Below are 9,516 nucleotides of genomic sequence, written 5' to 3' on the forward strand. Positions count from 1 at the left end.
CCAAGTGCCTCCTTTACAATCAGTTTCCATTTTTCAATAATCTTTTTACACTGGTAATGTCGCCACGCCACTGGTCACTCCCTTAAAGGAGCTACTCAATTGTCTTCACGAGGCTGAGTGCAACCCGAAATCCAAGCACAGAGCCGAAAAAATTCGACCCCGCCGGGAGTCGAACCGATCTCCTGCGTGCAAACCTACTGTGATACCCACTCGGCCACGGAAGTTGTACGTCCAAAACTCGGCCGTATGTCGGCGCGGTTCGGTACACGTTTATGTGTGGTCCAACTTTATTGCAGGAGCCTCATCTTTAAGTTGAGGAAGGGATTGAGACGTTTGACAACAGCCACCCTGTATAAATCTAGCAACATATGTGTGTCCCCTGAGATATTATACGCTTTTCATACTCGATACGTAAGTCTTCCCTCACCCTCCTTCTTCCTTCCCCTCCTCTCACCACTTCTATCTTCCCCTATCCTCTCCCCCCCCTTCCCTCTTCTTCCTTCCCCTCTCTCCCTCCCCCCACTTCATCCAGCTTTGAGAATAATAAGTAGTCCACAATCTATAATATGTTAAATATTATGTAGTTAAGTTATTCTTCGATGTTAAAAACTACTTGATTATTAAATTTATTGTTCTCTAAAACATCAATAAACGATTTGGATCTCAGAACGGCTCGCTTTCTCCTGTCTCTCTGTTCGAATTTGGGACGGCAAGACCTCCGTTGTTACAGACCTAAAGAAAAAAAAAAAGAACAAATTTGTGAAGTTAATTTCAAGAACGGGCCACAAGTATTTCAACGAGAGAGGACAAAAAGTTTGAAAAATACAAGGAATTAAATTTACCATGAAATGCTATTCCGCTTGGTTCTTGCTTTTTAAAAATAATTTAATTATTTCACTCCTGCTTTTCTCTTCTTTTATGCGAATTGAACGCTTTCATGCAAGAAGGGAGGCCCTTTTTGAGTAGAAGAGCTTTAGGGCTTCCTCAACTAATGCGGAATGTTCTTAAAAATCTTTTTCTTCACCTTTTATGTTCAGACGGGGTCGGCGTTTTTCGTCAGGCTCTCAATCAGCTAGGGTGACTGCTCATGCAAGAAGGGAGGCCCTTTTTGAGTGAAGAGCTTTAGGGCTTACTCAACTAATGCGGAATGTTCTTAAAAATCTTTTTTTTTTCACCTATGCAAGAAGGGAGGCCCTTTTGAGTAGAAGAGCTTTAGGGCTTACTCAACTAATGCGGAATGTTCTTAAAAATCTTTTTCTTCACCTTTTCTTATGTTCAGACGGGGTCGGCGTTTTTCGTCAGGCTCTCAATCAGCCCTAACTAGGGTGACTGCTTTAGTGCTTCTTCTTCACCTTTTCTCATGTTCAGACGGGGTCGGCGTTTTTCGTCAGGCTCTCAATCAGCTAGGGTGACTGCTTTGGGCTGACATTTGGTTTTGACTAGAAAAAATTTCCAAGTGGGTGCCCTTCGCACTCAACCTTTGCTATTTCTTTAGCAATTCGATTTTGGTTACTACCTATTCTTCCAATATTTTTTTCCTCTTTATTTAAAATGGTAGGATTCTCGTAAAGAGATTTCAATTAAAATCGAAAAATTTCAAAGCTATTTTACACAAAAGTCCATTTCCCTCTTTGGCTCCTTCTTGTTTAAATCGGTTCAATATTTACTCCCTCCCCTTTTTCACCTTTTCTTATGTTCAGACGGGGTCGGCGTTTTACGTCAGGCTCTCAATCAGCTCTAACTAGGGTGACTGCTTTGGGCTGACATTTGGTTTTGACAAAAAAAAAATTCAAAGTGGGTGCCCTTCGCACTCAACCTTTGCTATTTCTTTAGCAATTCGATTTTGGTTACTACCTAGTCTTCCAATATTTTTTTCCTCTTTATTTAAAATGGTAGGATTCTCGTAAAGAGATTTCAATTAAAATTGAAAAATTTCAAAGCTATTTTACACAAAAGTCCATTTCCCTCTTTGGCTCCTTCTTGTTTAAATCGGTTCAATATTTACTCCCTCCCCGGATTTCAATTAAAATTGAAAAATTTCAAACTCTATTTTACACAAAAGTCCATTTTCCTCTTTGGCTCCTTCTTGTTTAAATCGGTTCAATATTTACTCCCTCCCCAAATCTCTCTCTTTTTTCCTCTCCTCGGTATTTAGCACCTTTTTCATATTTTCATCTCTGACTGCATTCATTGTTTTAACTTTCAAGTTCTATTCGTAATGCTAGCGAAGGGCGTGGAAAGAGAAACTCCCTCCCCAAATCTCTCTCTTTTTTTCCTCTCCTCGGTATTTAGCATCTTTTTCATATTTTCATCTCTGACTGCATTCATTGTTTTAACTTTCAAGTTCTATTCGTAATGCTAGCGAAGGGCGTGGAAAGAGAAATGTTTTAATTTTAATATCTCTGCTGCATCACAAATAATTAGTAGTTCATTGGCCAGCCTAGTTAGCTTGGTTGGTAGCTCGTCTGCCTTGTAAGCGCTAAGGCCGTGGGTTCGATTCCCGCCCGGGGCGAATTTTTATCTTAATATCTCTGCTGCATCACAAATAATTAGTAGTTGATTGGCCAGCCTAGTTAGCTTGGTTGGTAGCTCGTCTGCCTTGTAAGCGCTAAGGCCGTGGGTTCGATTCCCGCCCGGGGCGAATTTTATCCTGAAGGGTTATGGTTCGTTCTCGGAACGGCTGGCTTTCTCCTATCCTGTCTTCTTTCTCTCTTCGATTTCGGGACGATAAGACCTTAGCAGTTACAGTTCCTTCTATCAAACCTCTTTAAAAAAATGGTTTTATAGATACACACTAGTAAATAGGTAATTATAATTTTAATAATTTATTGTACTTCTTTATTTATATTAATATAGTACCTCTTAAAAAAAATAATTTTAATATCAATTGTTTCCCATGCCGAAGCTCGAGAAATGTACGGTTCGTCCGTACTTCGTCCGTACTTCTATCAAACCTCTTTAAAAAAAATGGTTTTATAGATACACACTAGTAAATAGGTAATTATAATTTTAATAATTTATTGTACTTCTTTATTTATATTAATATAGTAACAGCTAAACAAAACATTGTATTCAGTAAAATATACACTATTAAATATCTACCATGTAAATAAAGATAGGAATGTGTGTTTTCATCTAAAACGTTTAAAAATATATATACGATTAAAATCAGAAATTTAGAGGGGTAATGGTTTTTTTTTTCTTCAATATTAATTTATTTAAAAATGGGCGCGACTTAAAGGGTAATAAAAGAAGCCTTCTTGCTTACATTTTCTACTTTCTATTACAATGCGTATATTGTAGCTATAATATGTAATGAGAAGGTATTGCAATAGGTCCAATTTTATTCCCCTAGTGGTAGTAGTTCTGTAATGTAATAGAAAGTCGTGTGTTTTTACTTAAAATTTGCCGTGTAACTTTTGGCCCAATGATGTTATTTGGGATTTTATTTAGATTATGCTTAATTAAATACCGTTTTGTAATTGGGTTAAAATACTGTAAAAGCCGTGTAACTTTTGGCCCAATGATGTTATTTGGGATTTTATTTAGATTATGCTTCATTAAATAGTAAATACCGTTTTGTAATTGGGTTAAAATACTGTAAAATAAACATACTAGTTATGTAGGAATATTAAAGGAAGTACGTAAGGGGTAATGGAAAGCTTGGCGTTTTTTTACCAAGGGGTCTGACTTCACTCTAAAATTATTTTTAGATAGGCATATTATAGGAAGTACGTAAGGGGTAATGGAAAGCTTGGCGTTTTTTACCAAGGGGTCTGACTTCACTCTAAAATATATGTTTAGAATATGGGTATGCGGGGTTAAATATTTTGAACTGGGGATATTTAAATCGAAATAGTTAAAGCGTACATAATAATTTTAATTATATTGAAAAATAAATAATTGATTCATAGTTTTTTTTATGGATCAGGGGAAAAACGTTATACATTGCATCTGAAAAATTCAGAAAACCCTTTTTTTGTCGGTCCGAGGCACTCCGAAAAATGCACACTTCTTTGTGTAACATCTCGGCCCGAAACGGATAAAAAAGGGATGATTTTGGAAGAAATAAAACAAAAAATCGCAACATACAACGCGCTTCCCATCGCCATTTAACATATTAAAAAATATTCATCTACAAATGAACAATAGAACAGTCGCGCTTACTTGGGTGATGTTTCAAAGTCATAGAGCAGGAAAAATGAGGACCAACGGAATTTTTCTTTTTCTTCTATCACGATATAACTATAAAAGTTGCATTTTCCTTTCAGAAACGGAACCAATGGAGCAGTTGCAAATGGGTAAAAATTATAAATAAATGGTCGATTCCTATGTAAAAAGTTGAGAAAAATCCAAATACCGGTAAACCGTAAACTTTGACGTCACGGCATACGCTCTCGTAGGCGATGACGTCACATCAAATGTCCCGAGCAAAGCTCCCTCGCAAGATATTCATGAAAGTGTTTCACATTTTTTTTTTATCTTGTAGCAATAAAACAACTGCTACATTAGACTCGTGTGGTCTGTGTTAGCATGCCCTTAGCATGCCCATCCCGTAATATGCCTCTCATCAGATGGGCGAGAAGAGACACAATACTTCCCACTTAGGTGATGGGTTGAAACGAGAACACCTTTGTGCGACCTTTTACAGTTATTATTTCCGAGTTTTGACCTCAGATTTGGATTTTTCCCAACTTTTTACATAGGAATCGACCATTTAAGCTGATTGAATCAGCAAACGATAAATTGCAAAGTAGTTGCTACAGATATTCATCAAAGTGTTTCACAACATTTTTTTTTTATCTTGTAGCAATAAAAGAACCGCTACATTAGACTCGTGTGGTCTGTGTTTTAGCATGCCCACATGCCCATCCCGTAATATGCCTCTCATCAGATGGGCGAGAAGAGACACAATACTTCCCACTTAGGTGATGGGTTGAAACCAGAACACCAGAAAGTAACCCGGAGAAATATTTGCAATCGAAAAACGAGTGCAAATTTTCATCGATGGGGGGAAATCGAACCCGGGACCTTCTGCATGGCAAGCAAGCGCGTTACCACCGGGCTAACTTTACCCTTGGGACCAGTTGAATTCAAAGAAAACATTTCGAATATCTTTTCCTAAAGGTCAGAGCACTTTGCCCTTGGGACGAATTTAGTTTAAAGAAAACATTTACACCTTTTCCCATAGGTCAGAACTCACAAGTCTTACTCTTCCATTCAACTCGGGTGGGCTGTGAGATGGTTGCTACGGTTGGCGGTATTTTGACCGCTTTTTGGCGGGTTTCAGCTATACTGACTAAACGGTTAGAGATATTGTAAATGTTACAACAGAACACCCAAATAAGTACCATTCAATAGGATAAGGAAAGTCGTGTGATGTTCACACCAGATTTTTTTTTTTTCTTTTGGAAAACATGAGTTCCCATTGGAGTATTTGAGTTAGTACCTACCAAATTATTACACACATATTTAGTACCTACCAAATTATTGAACAGCCCAACACTGACCTATAGAATCTTAAGTACATATTATTGAGAGTTCATTTCAACGTTCAGTTCATTAATTTCTTACTTTATCATGGACACTCGTCTCCGGAAGGTTTTAATTATATTGAAAAATAAATAATTGATTCATAGTTTTTTTTTATGGATCAGGGGAAAAACGTTATACATTGCATGTGAAAAATTCAGAAAACCCTTTTTTGTCGGTCCGAGGCACTCCGAAAATTGCACACTTCTTTGTGTAACATCTCGGCCCGAAACGGATAAAAAAGGGATAATTTTGGAAGAAATAAAACAAAAAATCGCAACATACAACGCGCTTCCCATCGCCATTTAACACATTAAAAAATATTCATCTACAAATGAACAATTCACGATATAAATATAAAAGTTGCATTTTCCTTTCAGAAACGGAACCGATTCCGATGGGGAGTCATCTTGGATTTCCTCTGGTTTAGTACAGGTGTTATCACGCCAAAATAGGGGAAACGAGCTTTAGAAGAGGGGGAAATTCCGAAAGTGACATAACTATAAAAGTTGTATTTTCCTTTCAGAAACGGAACCAATTCCGATGGGGCGTCATCTTGGATTTCCTCTGGTTTAGTACAGGTGCTTTCACGCCAAAATAGGGGAAACGAGCTTTAGAAGAGGGGGAAATTCCGAAAGGAAAATATGTACAACTAAACTGTCTATGCCCGGGGCAAACTCCAGGCAATCAAGGGAAAACACATAGTCATACATAGGTGAACTATTAATGGAAAATACATATCTATAAGGTAATTGCTGATGTGATTGCATACAACAAGTGATTAGTCCTAAACTGCTACATATTCTAAAACTCAAAAATGTCTAACATGGCAAGTCTCAGCATTTTTTTTCTCTACTACGAGTAATTGAGTACTTATGATAAAAAAATAATTATTACCTCCACCGTTTGTTCGATAATAATTGTAATTATTTAAAATTAGCTATAACGATTAAAAAGATATAGGTAGACGATTTACAAAAAAAAAAAAAAAAAAAAAAAAAAAAAAAAAAAAAAAAAAAAAAAAAAAAAAAAACAGTGATATCCCCCAAAAACGCCATTTTTCTGTTGAAAATCAAACGCCAAGAAATGAGAATTTCTTTCAATGATTAACGTTTTTTCAGTCACTGATTTCTTGGCGTTTAATTTTCGATAATAATTGTAATGTTGATGTTTTAGGGGGATAGGTATCACTATTTTTTTTATCGAAAAATTCTATCTCTAGATTGACATTTTTGTAATAATTTAATCTATTTACTTATTACATTTATTTTACGAGTATTTAAAACAAGTTATACCTTATAGTATAGCTATTGCACTTGATGGAGTTTTCAACGAAAAAATCACGTTTTAAAAATGCTAAAAAAAGAAAGACCAATGTACACTATAGTAAACATTCATGGAACAACTGTGGTAGTTAAAAAAAAAAAAAAGTTATTCATTGCATAGGATTAATATAGCTTGCACGGAGCACTTGCAAATATTATGTAGAATAGAATATCTTATTTATAATGTCAGCTTAGCAATGAGTCCCTCTACTCTCGCAGTCTAAACAAGGTTATAGATATTTGAATGGTAATTCAAACTATTATAAAAAAAAGAAAAGAAAAAAAAAAAAAAATGGTATTTATAGTCCAAGTATGTATTATCATTTTATAATTATAAACAAAAGCTTATTTGTAAACAAATATGTAAACAAGAGCTCCATTGCAAGTGTGCAGTTGAGCACCTTAACATAAATTCTGATACCCGTTGCTATTTGCAAAGAAAAGTTAAACTTATAAACACGATTATTGGGGATTTACCAACTCAGGATCGAGATTAAGGCCCGGGGGGCACGAAGTGAGTTTAAACTCCATTTAAGTTTTAATCTTGGTTTAAGCAATCATCTGATTGGCTAATTTTTTTTGGAATTTTTAACACTCAACCAATCAGATAGCTTAATCCGAGAGTTAAATTTAAACGGAGTTTAAACTCACTTTGTGCCCCTCGGACTAGGGAAAGTAATGCATTCACCCAAATTTTTTACACCATAAATAAACCTAAAATAAAACAATAGAAACAAAAACAAGGATTAATGCTCTACATAATATGTAACAAAACGTAAATGACTAGTAAAATAGAAATTCATTAAGTAGGTATTTTCTTGTGGCAGAATTGAATGTGAAAGGATAATCAAAGGTTCTCAGTTTAGACCTCAGGGTTTTCGGGTTTTTACATCCTCGTTACTGAAACAAATCAGAAGGGAAAACTTTTTCATCTTTTCCTTCTCTCGGCCCATCCCATTCAGCCTCTGTATTTTGAATTGAATAATTCCTATACAGAGTGGTTGCAGTCAATTTTTTAGGGGGTTTAAATCTCTCAAATTATTTGTGGTAAACCAAAGCTTCTTCACAACTTTTGTGAATATCACAGCATTACTAAGTGCCTCCTTTACAATCAATTTCCATTTTTCAATAATCTTTTTACACTGGTAATGTCGCCACGCCACTGGTCACTCCCTTGAAGGAGCTACTCAATTGTCTTCACGAGGCTGAGTGCACCCCGAAATTCAAGCACAGAGCCGAAAAAATTCGACCCCGCCGGGAGTCGAACCGATCTCCGGCGTGTAAACCTAGTGTGATACCCACTCGGCCACGGAAGTTGTACGTCCAAAACTCGGCCGTATGTCGGCGCGGTTCGGTACACGTTTATGTGTGGTCTCTTGTGGCTTAGGTTCAAATAGAGCGGAGAGCAAAGCATAGCGCATAGAGCAGGCAGAAGGAGATGACGATACAGGGAAGTGACGACTTCAAACCAAATATAGCTGAGAGAAAAAAGCTCTATTTTGACTGATGTCTGTGTGATGTGAAGTGTAAAAGTTATTTTTCTCTCTCTAACAAAAAGCTCTATGCTCTTTACTCCACTCTGTTTGGTTTTTAGCTTTAGATCAACAGATGCCACAAAACAAAAAGAAAAATAAGCTCTCCTTCCCCTCCTCTCACCACTTCTATCTTCCCCTATCCTCTCCCCCCCTTCCCTCTTCTTCCTTCCCCTCTCTCCCTCCCCCCACTTCATTCAGCTTTGAGAATAATAAGTAGTCCACAATCTATAATAAGTTACATATTATGAAGTTAAAGTTATTCTTCGATGTAATTATTTATTGTTCTCCAAAACATCAATAAACGATTTGGATCTCGGAACGGCTTGCTTTCTCTTGTCTCTATCTCTGTTCGACTGAAGTGTTATATAAAACTTTCTCGCTTTGAGTTCATAGGTCGTCGCGAAAAATTTCAAGATCAGAGCTCATTTGTGTGGGAAAATGTGAAAAAAATCCCCCAAAAACCAGTTTTTTTGTTTTTTTGGTTTTATGGTTCTCTGGACAAAATTTGCACCACCATTTTCGTGATCCTGGTAAAAAGACCTTTAATTTGATATATAGGTCGACTAGGTTTGGATAAGTCCTTCTATGGGAACAGACAGAGTGACAGACACACAGACGGCACCGAAGCGAATACAATAGTTCGTCCCTTATACCTTTTTATTACTATTGTAATAATAAAGGAAGAAGGAAGGACGGACTAAAAAAAGAACAAATTTGTGAAGTTAATTTCAAGAACGGGCCACAAGTATTTCAACGAGAGAGGACAAAAAGTTTGAAAAATACAAAGAATTAAATTTACCATGAAATGCTATTTCGCTTGGTTCTTGCTTTTTAAAAATAATTTAATCATTTCACTCCTGTTTTTCTCTTCTTTTATGCGAATTGAACGCTTTCATGCAAGACAAAGTGTTTCACAACATTTTTTTTTTTTATCTTGTAGCAATAAAACAACTGCTACATTAGACTCGTGTGGTCTGTGTTTCAGCATGCCCACATGCCCATCCCGTAATATGCCTCTCATCAGATGGGCGAGAAGAGACACAATACTTCCCACTTAGGTGATGGGTTGAATAGAGAACACCAGAAAGTAACCCGGAGAAATATTTGCAATCGAAAAACGAGTG

This window comes from Diaphorina citri, unplaced genomic scaffold (assembly GCF_000475195.1).
Source record: "Diaphorina citri unplaced genomic scaffold, Diaci psyllid genome assembly version 1.1 scaffold918, whole genome shotgun sequence".
Taxonomy (NCBI): Eukaryota; Metazoa; Arthropoda; class Insecta; order Hemiptera; family Psyllidae; genus Diaphorina; species Diaphorina citri.